This window comes from Pogona vitticeps, chromosome 1 (assembly GCF_051106095.1).
Source record: "Pogona vitticeps strain Pit_001003342236 chromosome 1, PviZW2.1, whole genome shotgun sequence".
Classification (NCBI taxonomy): domain Eukaryota; kingdom Metazoa; phylum Chordata; class Lepidosauria; order Squamata; family Agamidae; genus Pogona; species Pogona vitticeps.
In genome coordinates, this window is record NC_135783.1 from 160993478 (window position 1) to 161010815 (window position 17338).

The following is a 17338-nucleotide window of genomic DNA, read 5'->3' on the forward strand; positions in this document are numbered from 1 at the left end:
GTCCAGATGGATACCCAAGCTGCGAACCCCATCGCTGACAGGCAGGGTCACGCCCCCAAAAATGAGGGAATCACCCAAATCTCCAGCTGTGGGAGCGCCCACCCTCAGTACCTCCGTCTTGTCCGGGTTCAGCCTCAGCCCGTTCTCCTGCATCCATTCCCGTACAGTCTCCAGGCAACGCTGAAGGGACAGAACGGCATCTCCTGCAGTTGGAAAAAAGGAGATGTAGAGCTGCGTGTCATCAGCATATTGGTGGCACCGAGCTCCACACCCCCTGATGACCCTCCCCAGCGGCCTCATGTAGATGTTAAACAGCATTGGGGAGATGATCGACCCCTGTGGAACCCCACAATTGAGGCTCCACGGGGCCGAGACATTCTCCCCAAGCTGGACTCTCTGGGGTCGGTCCTCCAAGAAGGAACGGAGCCAGGCAAATGCCCGGCCGCCTATTCCTAACTCGGTGAGCCTCCCCAGGAGGATACCGTGGTCAATGGTATCGAAGGCCGCTGAGATGTCGAGGAGGACCAGCAGAGACATTTTGCCCCTGTCGGCCTCCCTCAACAGGTCATCGCACAGGGCGACCAATGCCGTTTCTGTTCCATGGCGCGGCCTGAATCCCGATTGGAATGGATCCAGGGCATCTGTTTCATCCAGGAACGCCTGAAGCTGATCGGCCACCACCCTCTCAACTACCTTGCTTAAGAAAGAAACATTGGCGACGGGCCTATAATTGCCAATTTCGTCCGCCGCCAAGCTCGGTTTCTTTCTTATGGGCCTAATGAGTGTGTCCTTGAGGGCAGAGGGAAATCTGCCCTCAAGGAAAGACCCATTAATTATTACAGTGGCCCATTCCGTTGTTGAGGACCTGGCTGCCTTGATTAGCCAGGCCGGGCAAGGGTCTAAAGAGGAGGTGGTGGCACGACAGCGGTCAAGCGTCCTGGCCACAGTGTCGGGCGAAACGGGCTGAAAAGAATCAAAAGTCACCGGACAAGACGGAGCGCTGGACATCTCAGCTCGACTCACTGTGTTCAAAAAAGGGGAGAGGTCCCGGCGGATGGCCTCCACTTTAGATTTAAAAAATGCTGCAAATTGGTCCGGTGTAAAACTAGGGGGAGGCCTATCTCCCGGGCCAACTCCGGATAGGTCACGTACTATACGGAATAATTCCGCCTGCTGATTGGACGCCTCGCTTATCCGGTTAGCGAGGTATGTTCGATTGGCAGCCTTTACCTTGGCCTGGTAAAGGTTAGTAGCAACCTTAACAGCTATACGATTAAAAACCGTCGGGTCCTTTCTCCATTTGCGCTCTAGCCGTCTCCTGACCCGCTTCGACGTCCGGAGGTCCTGGGTAAACCAGGGCGCCGGGCGATCTCTGCGGCGGAGAGGGCGTTTAGGTGCGATCATGTCAACGGCACTAGTCGCGGCAGTGGACCAAGCCTCGACCAGAGCCTCGACAGGAGCGCCAGCCAGGTCAGCCGTAATCCCTCTCATGGCATCCTGGAATCCAGTCGGATCCAGTAGCCTTCGAGGGCGGACCATAACAATAGGTCCGGGCTCCCTGCGAGGGGGGAGAGCCATCTTGGTGGTACATCTTATTAGGTGGTGATCCGACCATGACAAGGGTACCGACTCAAGGTCAGTCACCATCGGACCACTCTCGCTCCCATTGGTAGAAAAGACCAGGTCTAGTGTATGGCCGCCCACGTGTGTAGGGCCGTTAACATGCTGGGACATGTTCAAGAAGGCCATGGTCTCCAAGAACTCAAGAGCTGGACCAGAAGACTCTGCCCCCGCACGCACGTTGAAGTCCCCCAGTACCAATAGCCTCGGGGAGCCCAACAGTGCCGCGGAGACAAAGTCCACCAGCTCCGGTAGGGAGGTGGCTGGGTCGCGGGGAGCACGGTAACCCAGCAAGATCCCAATACCGTCCCTAGCCCCAACCCACACGTGGAGAGCCTCAAGACCCGGTCTTACCACCGAGGAGCGCCTAATTACCTCTAAGGTGGACTTATAAACAATGGCAACTCCCCCCCCCCCGTCCCTCCAGTCTACCCTGGTGTTGAACAGCATAACCGGGCGGACAGATGAGAGCTAGGGGGGGACCCCCCTCTCCGCCAATCCATGTTTCGGTTATACAGGCCAGGTCTGCATCTTCCTCCTGAATGAGGTCATAAATCAGTTGGGTTTTATTAGATACAGACCTGGCGTTCAACAACACCAGGCGTAGAGTGGAGGGCTGGCTGGTCTGGCTACCTCGATACTGGGGGTTGATCTCCGTCTCAGAACAAGGAACAGCCTTTAAACATCTGTTCGTAGTTCTTCTGACACGTGTAGGGATGGAGTCAACGCCATATCGCCCTCTACCCGTTATCACAGGGATGTTTTGTGGCCCCTCGCTGGGTAGGCAGGCCCCCCATTCCATGACGAAGGGGAGAAAAGAAAAAAGAGAGAAAAAGAGAGAGAGAAAAATAATAAATTAAATAAAAAGAAAAAAGAAACTAATAACTTAATACAAATATACTAAAAATATATATATATATACAATACAATACTAAAATAAATTTAACAATAAAGAACATATAAACCAACAATATGAAACTTAATAATAAATAAAATTAAATAGTCAGTAAAAGAAAAAAAAATATTAATAACAGAGGATCATAATAGTTGTCCATATGTTCAATATATCTTCTCATTTTCCAAGCTCTTCCTTTCTTCAGTGTAGAATTTAATTAAGATCCCAAGTAACTTACCTAGAGGATAAAATGTAACTTGACTTTTTTCCCCTACAAGGCCAACAAGAAGCATAATAGCAGAACCTGGTAAAATCTTCCTTCCTTCCTTCCTTCCTTCCTTCCTTCCTTCCTTCCTTCCTTCCTTCCTTCCAAGGTAGACTAAGCTTCTCAGGTGTATTTGGTGAGGATGGAGGAGAGGGCCTTCTCATTTCCTGCTCCCTCCAATGGGAGGCCAGGCTGATCCTATCGGGTTGCTGTCCTTCCTCAAGTAGGAAAAAGACCTTTCTCTTCAGGCAAGCTTTCCTTCTGTGGCAAGCAGCCTCAGTGTTGTTTTTAAATGGATTGCTATGCATTATGCTATGATTTGAATGTATTTTTGGTGTTGCTTTTGTTTTCTGTTTTTAGTGTGGTGTTTGTGTGATTCTTTTTAGTATTGTATACTTACTGTTTTTAGCTATAAATATTGTCTTTTAATGTCTTTTAATGATAAATATTTTTAATTATATAAGCCCCCTTGGGTTCTTTTTAAGGAGTATGGAAGGATAAAAATGTATTTTAAAAATATTATAAATAAAATAAAATAAACACTGCTGTGTTAATAAACATTGCAGTAAACAATGAGAGACAATTGTCCAGCACTACATTTGACCAGCCTCCAACCACGGACTCAACCATCAAATACCAAAAGGAATTACAGAACCTCATGAAAGACCGCCCTGGAAACAATTTTACTAAGGTATTATCTGCTTTTACCCTGATTTGCGTGAGTGCTCAGGTTTTTTTGGCCTCCCCCTCCCCCTCCCCGCGCAACATTCACTCCTTTGGCACCACTGCCGTCTGTGCCTTGGTTGCAAGCAGATCTGCAAAACAGATTCCAGGTGTCTGCAAGCAGTTACGACAAGGTTATACCAAAGCTGAAACATTTATCTATAAATTGGGAAAGGATGGATATTTAAGACCCTGTCAAATGGATGGTATCACTAATTGGCTAACCACATCAAAGGGCAACAGGTGTAAAGAGTGGCTGCATATTTTGCCTTTTATCTCATCTCCTATAAGTGTGAGAATCTTAGTTTTGTTTTTAAATGAAAGCTTGGATGTCAAATCAACTGAGAATCTAAATAGGGCACTAGATGACGTGCTCAGGAACTAGCTAAACCCTAGGTGAAGGAAGAGGGGCACACACAATGTTTCATCAAGCCAGGCTAGTAATTATATCCATTTACCAGGAGATTTACCAGTTGTTTAATTCAAAAGGCAGGTGAGAAGCCTTTTTGACTTTGAAGGGAGAATAAGTTTTTTCCCCGAGACACAGCTGTTAAGTCTTGCAAGATACCATCAGTATACTTGTGTGACAATTTTGGTGTAAACCTGACTTCCTAAAAATGTAACAGAAGGGATTTCTACTATTTTCCTGTTATCCTACTGAAATCTGAAATAGTCTGGTGCTTACTGGCTGAGTTAAGACATCTGCACTCATTTAGAAGGAAGTTATATGCTGTCAAAACACTTCCAAATTATTTTGGTCTCATAAGGTCTTCAAGGTATGTGAGATATCTAAAGGAATAGTTTGCTATTGCTGCCTCGCCTCCCTGTGAGTTTTGGTAGGATAGCAGGAATTTGAACCCAGGTCCCCTTAGTCCTAATCTACTATTCTATCCTCTGGGCCACCTTAGTTTTGAGGGAGATAGTTAATATAACTTTGTAACATTTTGATTGGCTGGTTGGTTTCTCAATTTCCAAAGCAGAATACAATGTTGTACTTCTGGGGACAGGTGCAGGTTTAGGGTTTTTAGAAAGGAGAAGTGGAATTTCTCCAGAAATTACAGAAGTAAATTCCCCCAAGACAGAGTAAAATACGTTACGTTTAAAATAAAGGCATTTGTATTACCTAATGTATTTTGGGGGTGGGGGGTTTGAGGATTTTTTTTAAAGGATAATCTGCCAAAAGTTTAACCAGGTACAAAGAAATACAGTATGTTATGTTACTAATCCCTATGTGCATTGCTCTTGACATACTGCAGTAATATGTTGAGACAGCTGTCACCGTGTATCCGTATTAGAATAAAACAATGTAAAAGGAATGCATTGTTCATTTTTAAAAAATCCTAGTGCTGAAAAAATTGTGCAGAGGTTTAGCAGTCTGTCTTTTCGCAACTTTACGGAATTAGTTTTGAAATGGATTGCTGTATTTCCACTCCAGTCTCAATGTAGCCAAAAGACCGCCTGCTGTGAAATAAGGATGTATAGACCAGAGCTTATTATGGCAATAGCCATAAGTTTACTGCTTATTGGTTCTAGGCTTCAATCTTAGTAATTCTAAATGACTGAGTTAGCTTAGATTTATGGAGATTGAAGGATCATTTACAACAGCAGTCGTTCCAGAAGGAGATATTATCCAAACCAATTTTCTCATAGTGATGCAATTGCAATACCATAGTTACGGTTTTGCCAGTATTTTCCATTATAAACTTCTGCTTTTAGGGCCTTATAATCTGGCCATAAAAATTCTCTCCATGTTGAAACTTAGCATGCTAAGGTCTGAACTTGAAAAATTACATGCTTTTGTTTTTTATAAAAAAATTATATCTGTATATCTATATTGTTTTTATGTGTCATCAAGTTGGAATGGACGTATAGCAACCCTAATAGGGCTTTCAAGGTAAGTGAGATTTTTCAAGGAGTGTTTTTACCAGTTCCACTTCCCCAGTTGGTTTCCATGGCCAAATGGGCAGTCAAACTCTGTTTTCCAGAGTCCTAGACCATCATTCTATCCACTACACCACACTGGGAATCTACATATATCTATATCGATGTATATCTATATCATCTGACAATGCAGCCATTCCTCATATTTTACTATACATTCTAAATGATATTTATACTATGATATTTATAGAATGTCTAGTTTCTGCAGCTGTGTACGAGGCGGATAAAGAGAGTCTTTGCTTTCTTGAAGTGTACATGAATGCTTCCATCTGTATCTGGAGAAGCACTGGATTGAAATCCAGCATCTGTCTAGGCCATTTAAATCCAATGGGATTGCAGACACCCAAGCATGTACTGGGTTATAACCTTTATTCTTTCATTCATTTTTTTTAAAAAAAGGCTGGCTAAGATTTGTTCAAAAGGCTGTTTTTAAATCTGAAAATGTTAAAATGATATGTTCAAGGAAGGCTCGACGTCAGAGGTCTCATTCTGTTGGGTTTCCTGACAGCTGCACACAGTCAGGCCCTGCTGTATGGACAGAGTTGCCTGGAGTCAAAGTTATTTCAGGGGAGCTTGTTTATCATTCTTTCTTTCAGGGGAGCCTGCAGAGTAGACAATTATTTGCACATGTGCTGGAGCGTGCACGCACATTCACACTGCTTAAATACCAATATGTTATCTAGGTCCAGCTATATCCTAACAGAAACAGGCTCATCTGAAATTTCACACAAAATTTAGTAAAGTTTAAGATATTATTCTCAGATTTCTGGGTTTATTTTAAGTTTAGTTTCCACATTAAATTTTAGAGGGTTTTTAAAGTCCTTTGATAACCTTGTCTTCCCATGGATACAGTTGTGAAGAAGATAGGTGGAAAATCTGAGAAAACAAGAAGATAGCACAGCAAGTCATTGAAATTGGAAAGAGAGAGAAAAATGGATCAAGACGTTAATCTGGGAAAGAGATGAGAGAATCGTAGAGGAAATGTCCATTATAGGATGCCAGGAACAGTTAACAGCTTGAAGAATAAACTTGCAGATTGAAATAATGCTCTTTACATGATTTTTTTAATATGTTGCTTTTTTACTGCAGATTTTATTGTTATTAACTGTCTTCCACATACATAGAAAAGGGTGGGTGAAATGTGATAAAAAACCAGATGAATAAAAGTGTAAAGTTGCTATTTAAAATGTGAAGCATTAGAGATGGACAAGAAACAAACTGAGCTGAAAAGCAGAGTAATTACTTAAGGTGGAGGCAAAAACTGAGGACTTAGACCTTACAGAGTGCAACCTGAAACTAGGTATTTTGTGAGAAGTATGGGATTTTTTGAATCACATTTTAAAACTTTTTATTGAAGTACATGCAAAGAGAGAGGATTAAATTGACCAGAAACCTTACAGAAGCTTTCATTGTGCAATTGCTGGGGATAAAGGACATAATCCTGTGAAAAATCTGAACTGGATGGATGATTAGGGATATATAAGCATTATTAGAAGTATTTAATTATAGAAGACAGTTGCCTTTGGGAATCCTGCAGCAGGACAGGAATGCAGTAGAACCTTTATGACTGCTTCCTCACAAAAGATAGACAGAGGTAAGCTGCCTCCATTATCGGAAGTAACGCATATACAGTAGGTCACACAATGGCCAACTTGCCTTGTAGCCACTGGTATCCTCCATGAATGTTTATAATCCCCTTTTAAACCCCTCAAAGCCAGTGGCCCTCTATTCACAATTTTATGAACTTCTATCACATTTCTCATCACTAATATTTTCTTCTAAGCTAAAGAGCCCCCAACTATTTTAACTTTCCCACATTGGTGACCAGTTTCTTTGCCCATTTCTGCTTGTGTTTGAAGTAAATGACATTTTAGTTTAAAATCTGTTTCTGGTATGAATAATGCTCAGTTGATAACCTCTTTGTTGTCTTTTCATTTGTGGGCAAGAACATTTTTATTGATCTTGGTCTTTGGCATGTAACTGGGTCGAAAGTGGCCTTAGCAGTTGGTCTATGTCTTTAATCTTTGCATTTTTAACTGTGATCTTAAGTTATTTATTTTTTAAAGTTATGTTTTAATTGAAGGCCATGTTTTATATTGTTAGCCACCTCAAATGTCTTTCCTGGTAGAAACGTGGGATATAAAATAACCAGACAGGAGACCTGTCTTAAAAATGAGTTTTGTGACTTAGCATTTTTTGGGCAAATGTTTTGTGGATTAAAGTTATGAACTGTAGTGTGTAAAAAGGTTATGCTATGATAAAACTTGTAAGACTTTGAGGTACCATGAGACTCCTCTCTCTCTGCATCAGTCTTGGGGGCATTTGTACTCAGTGTTCAGAAATATGCCAAATGCAAGCTGAATTTCCAAAATTCCAGGTATTTCTGGAAATTGTATTTATGTTTTGCCAGTTCTGAATTACTTCACAAAACAATGCTTGAAGCAAATGTAGACAAAGACCAACACAAAACACACATGAGAAGCACAATAAAACCAAACGAATATAAAACAATTAATTCATTATTAATATCAGCAAAGATACTGATGAAAGAAGAGAAGGCACAGCTTTGTTTTACAAAATGGCATGTCCTGCCAAAATCCTCTTTGAAATCATTTTTTAATGATAGGTAGCTTCTTTCCTAATAAAACTGGGAATAGTTTTGCTCTCAGAACACAGCCTTAACGCAGCTGTGCCTTGTGCTGTTCCTCTCCCAGCCTCAAGCCATGCATCGTTCACTGGCAGTATGTTATCTCTTCCCTCTGTTTTCTTATTACGGGTTTCTAAATAATTGCTGTCTTCTCCCAAGTCCCATTCTTTTACTAAGCAGGCTTGTTAGAGAAGCCTTTCACATAGCCAGCCAGACTCTGAGTCCTGGACGGCCATTCTTCTGCTTAGCCCATGCCAGCCAAAACAACATCCCCCTTTGCCAGTCAGTGCACACTATTGGCAATAAGCTGGGGGGGGGGGCAGGGAGGTTCCTTTTCAGTGATGCAGGAAGGACATTGTGTAACTGTTCCACAACTTGAGCCACTGCTTGCTGCGATATACAGAGGGGAAAAAATTAAGTGTATGTGTGTGTGATCTGTCTACACCTTACAGTAATATGTGGGGCACTTCCTTGTTTTTCTGTTCAAATCTTCTGTATCTTTCATTTGTTTCTAGATCAAGCCTTTGTTTTCAAGTTTGTTACAAACACTAAAAAAACCCAGCACTTTAAGTTATATAATTTCCATCCGTTGGGAAATTTATGTGGGAAACTTACAAAGGCACAGTTATGGTTGGTTGGAACAATCAGATCAGTAAAAAGAAGACTAAAAGCAAGAACTGAAATTAACAATGTGTGACAAAAATGGATGTTTCACACAGCTGAGGTAAGTTGAGACTAGCGAAAAATCCTGAGAAGTGTAAAGAATTGCAGTTTCCCCTGTAACTGCCAATTGTCTACTCTTCTTCGATTACAAATGACTTTGACCATTTTGTTGCAAAGAACTCTCTCTCTCTCTCTCTCTCCCTCCCCCCCCCCGGAAGCCAGTGCACTCATGGCTCCGGTCCCCTTGAAAAGGCCCTGAGAACGGGCCAACGTCATCCCAAGGCATGCTTTTGAAGACAGAGAGAATATCCATACAAACAACAGACGCAATTAGTTTTTATATCAGTTGAATTTCTGTGTTTTCTCACAAATCATTTGGTGAAGAAACCGAGCATTCTCTTGCAGATCCTTGCTCCTGCTCACCAAAGTTTCAGATATTTGCTGGCAATGAGGGCTTAATAAGAATGTAAACGTTCTCACCTTTTGTGTGAAGAGTGTTTTCGTTTTACAGAAAAAAAAGAAAACACCAAACACACACACACACACACACACACACACACACACACACACACACACACACACACACACACACACACACACACACACACACACACACACACACACAAATGGAGAGGTTCTTTTGGATCACACCACAATCCCATCTTGTCTTCAACTGCTTTGAGTCACTTGATACAGGTGGCAATAGCTTTAGTGGTGTTGCTTGCTTCCAGCGTCTGGCCTTCAGTGGTGCCTTGCCTTTAATGAGGGAGTCCCATTTGAATTTCCATGGGCATTGTCTACTGCTAGACTATTGTCCCTCACCCCACACATGGGTTATCACTACGTATATATGACCTGTGCTATATGGTGATGAGTCACATCATTTACTCATGAGTTGTGTAAACATATAGGTCAAAATCCTGCTGCTGGCGCAACACCAATGGTGTAACATTGGGCAGAAAATTGCCATAGGTTAAGAGTCAGTACAGTAGGACGACGATATCTGTGGGGGAGGGGTTTCAAGTCCCCCCATACCAGAAACCACAGATAAGCAAAACCGAGAGAGAGAGAGAGAGAGAGAGAGAGAGAGAGAGAGAGAGAGAGAGAGAGAGTATAGAGTCTCTGGTTCCATCTAGTGGCCATTTCTGGTAATGCATTTTGGAAATTCCTCTTTCTGGGGAATGAGTGTTATTTAATATTTCTAGGCAGCAGATTAGTGAAACCACAAGTACTGATGCTGTGGACAGAAAAGTCCTACTATACAGACATTATGTGTTGTGTGCTGAGTCGCTCAACTCAGTGAGCAACAGATAATGCCTATCCTGACTTCATAACTTGTGGCAATTCACTCATAAGCAGGACGAATAATGCCACCAATAGGATTTGGGCTGTAGTTTTGCCTGTTTTGATTTTACCTCCACACAATATACAGCCATACCAATTTAGCAGAGTGAGTATGATACTTCAGGAAGCAGATTTAAGTACTATGAAAGGGCGACAAATGACTCTCTTTAACACGTTGACATAGTTATTTTAAAGAAGTATTTAATTTATCACTATGTTTACTGCAAGGAGGGAGAAATTTTTCACCTCAGGTGCCAAAATAACTTGGCCAGTCTTGGGTATTATGTAACTGGGGGGGGGAGAGAAGGGGGGACCACTTGCTGTTCTGCCTCAGGCAACAAAATATCTTGGACCGCCTCTCTTGGTTGATTTAGAGGCATACAATATTTTTTTGCTAGCCAGAAATTCATTTTCTTCTGGCCATGCAGACTTTTATTAGTGGTTAGAATTGCCAGTGATTTTTTTTCGCTTTTCTTTAAGCTGCTTCCAACTAACCTGGGATGGAGGTGGAAAAAAAGAAGTCCATCAATATTATAATTGGTGCTAACCTATCATTTGTTCCCTTCCCCCTCCCTTCTTCATTTAGCTACTGCGAGGAACTTATCTTTCTCCTCTTCCAGTCTAACTCCCAAATGGTGTCAATTATCCACAAATCTCACAGGACCTGTACCATCTGAATAACAATTCATTAACCTTCACTTTCCTCTACTGATCAGCGCACCCCCACTATGTCCCTAATGTGGGAGACAGCATGTCAGAAACTCAACCAAACTTTTTAATTATGCAAATAATACAATACCGGGAGATAATTATTTTTCTGGAGATCCACAGCTGCAGACTTCCTGCTCTCATAGTTTCTACATCCAGTTCTTTTTCTTTATATTATCTGAACACTGTCAAGGAGAATGAAGGATTTTCTACCTAGTTCCAGGTAGGTGATCCCCAAGGAAACCAAGTACATAGATGGGCTGCAATTGGAGAATGGGTATCAGTTTCTTTTCTTTTTCAAGTGAGATAAGGAGCATTAGGACCTAGTGCTGAGATCCAAGACTGCCTAAAAAATGAAATATATAGCAAAGGTGTACAGAGACCCAATTTTTTTTAATACTCTGGACCTGTCTCTCCCTTGCACAGTGGAAACCATCCTCCCAGGTCAACCCGAGAGTAAAATATATTTCAGTAGTGGGTCCTTCCTGATTCTAGATGCATGGAATTCCATATATAACTAAACATAATGTTTCATTTCATTCAAAATATCTTTTTACAGCTGTCAGCTTGCCTTTCATAAGGTGCCCTCTAAAAGGGAGATGGGGAGATAATTGTATATGAGGGCTCTTTTCCACAGGCAATGTTAAACATTTCAGATACACTGGAATTCGGCATCACTTGTTGAATGTTATGTGTGAGAGAAAGCAGGAGAGAACCATTGAGCCAGACTGTGTATTGTAGCCAATGCTATCTCTTTGCTCTGATTTTCAGGTAGGGGAAATTCAAACACAGACAGACATGAACAGAATCTGTGAAAATGACCTCGGTTATAGGGTTGCCAGGTCAGCAGAATCCCACACTCTAATATCTGAGACCAGGGATGGGCCTTTGTGGTGGAAACAGAACATCCCAAGATTGGGAGAGGAGAATTGTTTAAACTGGCATTGTCAGTCAGGGACACGACAAGACACACACAAGACAGCTCGTGAGTCAAGATGCAGATGCTCCACTCCCTGCCTTGGTCCAAATGGCACTACATGCCTCCTGTTGGTATTTGGAAAAGGTCAGAATGAAGGCAAGAAGTTTTAGAGAGAGACCCAGCATGACACTCAGGACAACACACATACAAACACCAGTATGCTGAGCCAACGAGCCCAACAAGAACTAGGAATGGGGGAGATACTGTAATTGCCCAGACTTTAAAGTCACTTCACACTGAAAACTCAGTTTGTTTCATTTTCCATTGCCACTGGCCTTGAGATTGATGTCCTGCCTGGAGACCCAGAGAAGCCTAGCAATTCCCTGAACCACTTCCTGAGACCTGCCGTACTACCCATATATGGTATGTGCCTCTGTCTTCTCTCTGTCCCCCCTCCCCTATAGAAAACAATTCTTCCAGATGCTTTTGATGAAAAGGTTGGGAAGGAAGTGACTTTGGTTAAAAACAAGAGAGAACAAAAATGTAGGAGTGGGAAATGCCTGGTGTAATGTCATATTATCCTTTGTGTTATCCTTTTGTTCCATAATATCTTAGTTTTTTAAAGCCTGTCAAATAGATGTATGAGTAAATGGGGGAAATGCCTGGCTCTTAATTTGTTCATTGCTTGTTAATTTTTCTGTTTTATCCATTTTCTGTATTTTCACCTGCATTCCATCTCCCCAGTAAGTTTAAAAAAAATCTGAGGCATAGGTTGGGAAAGTGTGGTCTCATGAACCTTTTGCAAGTTACCTTCTAGATGCACACACTGGGTTATTTCTTACGTGTCTCATTCATCTCTGTTTTATCTTTAAGTGGTAGGGTACGATAAGGAACCTGAGACAAGACATAGCATTGCTAGGATGAGAGTTGAAGCTCAGTTTATGAGGGAGCTCCAAAGCTGTTTAAAGAGTTTGAAAGACTGTAGAGTAATGGACAGCTTGAAAGGTTGGTTTCGCAGCACCTCTAAAACCTGACGCCACTGAGGGCCACAGCAGCTTTTTATCTGATTCTGGCCTATGTTCCTGGAAAAACTGAGAAAACATGGCTTGCAGAATGGGAGGCTTATGTTCCAAAGCCACCAAGGACTTTCTAAAAGCATCAGCAATATCAAGAGCACAAGGGAGAAGACTGGATGCTATCTTTTCCAGTGTCTGTTGGAACCCGAAGAACTGCTTTGGGTTGAAAGACTTACTGCAGGCTGTAAGATTCCTTGTTCCTATTCCTGTACTTGGCACTTTTTGGGCCTGGTTGGCATGAATGATTGTTTCCAAATCAGGTTGATTCAGGAAATGTTGGAGCTGATGCATCAAATGGAGTAATGAGTGAAAAAAACCTTGCTAGACACTGCCACCATGCAAGAATTTCAGCATGGCAGAGAGTACTTGAGTTCCTCCAGGCGAGGAAAATGACCTGTATCATGGCCAAAAGCCTGAGTGAAATGGGTCTGAATAATTATTTTTGATAAGAATCATCAATGCTATAGTGCTAAGGAAAAGTTTCTCTGTAAACAATATATTTATTTTTAAGAATACATTAGCAATTATTCTTTTACTATTGAAATAGATGTTAGCTGTTTTGCACTAAAGCAATAGTGGAAAAGAAAATATATATGAAGAATTGTTGTTGTTTAGTCATTAAGTCGTGTCTGACTCTTCGTGACCCCATGGATCAGAGCATGCCAGGCCCTCCTGTTTTCCACGGCCTCCCGGAGTTGGTTCAAATTCATGTTGGTAGCTTCGATGACACTGTCCAACCATCTCATCCTCTGTCATCCCCTTCTCCTCTTGCCTTCACACTTTCCCAACATCAGGGTCTTTTCCAGGGAATCTTCTCTTCTCATGAGATGGCCAAAGTACTGGCGCCTCAGGTTCAGGATCTGTCCTTCCAGTGAGCACTCAGGGTTGATTTCCTTCAAAATGGATAGGATTTTTTTTCTCTTTGCAGTCCAAGGGACTCTCAAGAGTCTCCTCCAGCACCACAATTCAAAAGTATCAATTCTTCGGCAGTCAGCCTTCTTTAAGGTCCAGCTCCCACTTCCATACGTCACGACAGGAAAAACCATAGCTTTGACTATGCGGACCTTTGTCGGCAAGATGATGTATGTGCTTTTTAAGATTCTGTCTAGGTTTGCCATTGCTTTCCTCCCAAGAAGCAGGCATCTTTTAATTTCGGGGCTGCTGTCACCATCTGCAGTGATCATGGAGCCAAAGAAAGTAAAATCTGTCACTGCCTCCATATCTTCCCCTTCTATTTGCCAGGAGGTGATGAGATCAGTGGCCATGATCTTAGTTTTTTTTATGTTGAGCTTCAGACCATTTTTTTGCACTCTCCTCTTTCACCCTCATTACGTGGTTCCTTAATTCCTCCTCACTCTCTGCCATCAGAGTAGTATCATCTGCATATTGGAGGTTGTTGATATTTCTTCCAGCAGTCTTAATTCTGGCTTGGGATTCATCCAGCCCGGCCTTTCGCATGAACAGTGAACCTTAAAGCATAAAATGAATGTGAGAATACACTCAAAACTGTAATAGTGAGTCTTCAGTTTCTCAAGCTCTACATGTGGTAACAGCCTGACTCGCAAGGTATTTATCCCTAGCTGTTGCTCGGTATGTTAATCAATTGGTGAGGAATCATCCATGCAGTCTGGCATAGCTGATTTTGTTGCTGTTTGATGTCCAACTAGACTGACCTTCAAAACTCAAGACTTTGGGAAAACAACTTGGTTGTGCTTCTATGTGCATCTACCAACTTGTAACGTGATTTTTATATAAGTCCTAAGCTAACCCTGCTTAATTGATTTTTCCATGCTGTACACTGGGAAATAATATTTTTTATTGCTCTTGAATAATTCAGAAGACTGATTCCTAAGGCAAAAAAAGAAAGGGGGGGAGATAGAAATAAGCATGTAATTATTGCTGCAGCAGAGGTCAAAAGGATGAGCTGGCCTAAGTTCACAGGTGTCGGGCACTTGCCTCCTTGCAGACCTGGGTTGCTGAAATATTATTATGAGGTCACGGCATGGGGGGGGCGGCGGCAGCATGGGACACTGCTAGGAAGTTTCCTGCAGAAGAAATAGAGGAAATGTTAATTTTTAAGCAAGTTTGACAAAGATTGAGTTTCATATGACAAATACTGTCAGTGAGACAGGGTTCTGTCAGCAGAAGAAGTTTAAACATTAACAATTTCTGTCAGGCTGTTGACACAACCATGGCAGACATTTCCCAAGATGCTGAGATGACTGCTGGCATTTGTCAACAATCCTGTCACAGTGACAGCAATAAGACCATGTCTGGAAATGTGACAGTTTTGGCTTTGTGTTCCCCTGGGCATTGGCCCAGGTGTTCAGAGAAAGTGTGGGAAAACCCACATTTCTGCATTGTCATTTGAACACGGAGGGTGGGTGGGTGGGTGGGAGGTGAGGGGGGAGAGGAAAAACACTGGAGGAAAATGAGCTGTCACTCCAATTCCCATGATGCTTTTCTGCTTAGCATAACTGTACTCTGTGGCCCAGGGTCCACTGGTCCATACTCTGACAGATAATTAAGAAAGCAGCAGCTTTTCGAGACGGCTCTTCTTCATGATTTGCATTTTAGCCAGAGGCGACCAGTTATAAAAAAAACATGATGGAAAGATGGTAAGAAGGCAATTAGATGGATGGATGGCTGACTGACAGCTCTCTGGTATTGCTATTCCAGATTCCACTGTACACAGCCTGGCAGTTTTCTGCAGGAACTAACTTTTGCACTCTTTTTAAAGCAGATAAATGTAGGTCTATATATAGAATTATATTGTCACACAGACAGTTTTCTTTCTACATTTTCTACATTTTTTTACTCTGAAATAAACATAAATCATTTCCATCAAAGGAGACATTCAATATGATTTTCCTGATTTAATCATCTCTTTAAAATAATGGTATTTGGCTCTTTCTGTTCTTTGTTTGTTGTGTGGTGGTTCTCTGATTCAGGTGATTTAAAGAAAGAAAAAACAATGCCTCAAAACTGTTTAAAGAGATATAGTAAAGTGCATCCAAAGGAAAGTTATCTAATCATTGCTGCTGCTGTTTTCACTGTATGTCTCTGCAAGCCGGGATAAAACAGCCACCCACTTTAAGAAAAGAAACTCCCTCATTTGCCTACATCATACTAAGTTATTTATTAGGCAAGAAATGACTTCATGCTAAGTTATTTATTACCTTATCACCAAACAATCACTTTAGTTTGTTTTTCAGCAGATCTAATTATTTGGAACATTTTGTAAATGCTGTTTCTCCCATATTCTGTGTCAGAGCTGAGCAGCTGTTAGCCGTATCTGTTCGTTACTATAACAATGTTAATCTCGTGTCTGAATGTATATATTTAATGTTAAAAAACACTTAGTCTTTTAAATATGTGGGGGGGGGGGAAGGGAAATCACCAAACAATTCCAGAAACTGCATTGATTTTGTCATGAAATGGGCCCCTGTTTTCTTTTCTAGTTTTCTTTTCTTTTCTTTTTCTTCAGGGGCCCATTTCAAGAATTTATGTCCTCTTAAACGGTATTTCTCTTTCTGTTGGTTTATATTACAGTACTTTGTTTTAAAACATGTTGCTTGCATGCCATGAATAGTATTGAAGCCAGCATAAGTACATTTTGTGAAACTTCAAAGCAATCATAACCAACATCAAACATCAAAGAGCACACTGATGCAAATAAATATATCAATGGTTAAATAATTCTATTAGTGCACAACCACAGTCAATATATGTATCAAACAAAAAGGCAAACTAACAACAAAGCTGAACATTCTATAAATAACGCTATCTACCAAAGGCCCAGGTAAATGGGAAATGCTTCACCTGACATCTAGAAGACAGAAAAGATCGCAACATGTTAAACATAACACATATTTGCACTTGAGATCAAAGCAGACCCAAATCTTGTAAATGATGAGCTCCAGTGATAATAGTTACATGAATTACACAAAAGTGCTCGGAGATTTAGAAAGTCTCTTAATAGTTTAGCTGCAAATTAGAATTCAGTGCTGAAGTGTCTACTTGGAACGCTCAAAGGAAATCTTTAAAAGTGGATTAGATACCACCACCCTCCTGCTTTTAAAAAGTTCCTTACCATATGGTCTCTATTAACATGGCATCTTACAGCATCCCTCTGAGACAGGGCTGTACTAACACCTCTGCTGGTAGAAGCATGGAATTTCACTTGTGTGCAATAATTTGATGTTTCCCTATAGACAAGTGATAAAGAAGTTTATTTATAGTAGAAAATTGTGGAAATCCAACTTCTCTTTTTAGTGGAACAAGCAGAAACACAAACACCCATGGCAGTGTATCAACAACAAAATGGCTGGTAAATAATAGTCCTTTTGAAGAGGATTCACAATTGATGTACCTAACATTGCAATTAACTCAAATTAGGACACTTTTTATCTGTTCACAGTTTCAGTGCTGACTCTTAAGACGGAAGGATTGTTGCTCACTTGTAGCCTCTGTTTTCTGGGGTTCTCGCTTATGTGTAGAACAACAATGTCTCATATGACTCAGAGCTGAAACCATG

At 41.6% G+C, this 17338-nt stretch overlaps 1 long non-coding RNA gene across 1 annotated transcript; it reads right to left on the bottom strand.

Moving 5' to 3' along the window:
- Positions 1 to 5340: 5340 nt before the first annotated feature.
- Positions 5341 to 17010, bottom strand: LOC144583595 (uncharacterized). The gene is made up of 2 exons (XR_013537482.1): positions 16895 to 17010; positions 5341 to 14846 (listed from the first exon to the last, which is right to left on the bottom strand). It is a non-coding gene; the product is annotated as an uncharacterized LOC144583595 (long non-coding RNA).
- Between the last annotated feature and the right edge of the window lie 328 nt (positions 17011 to 17338).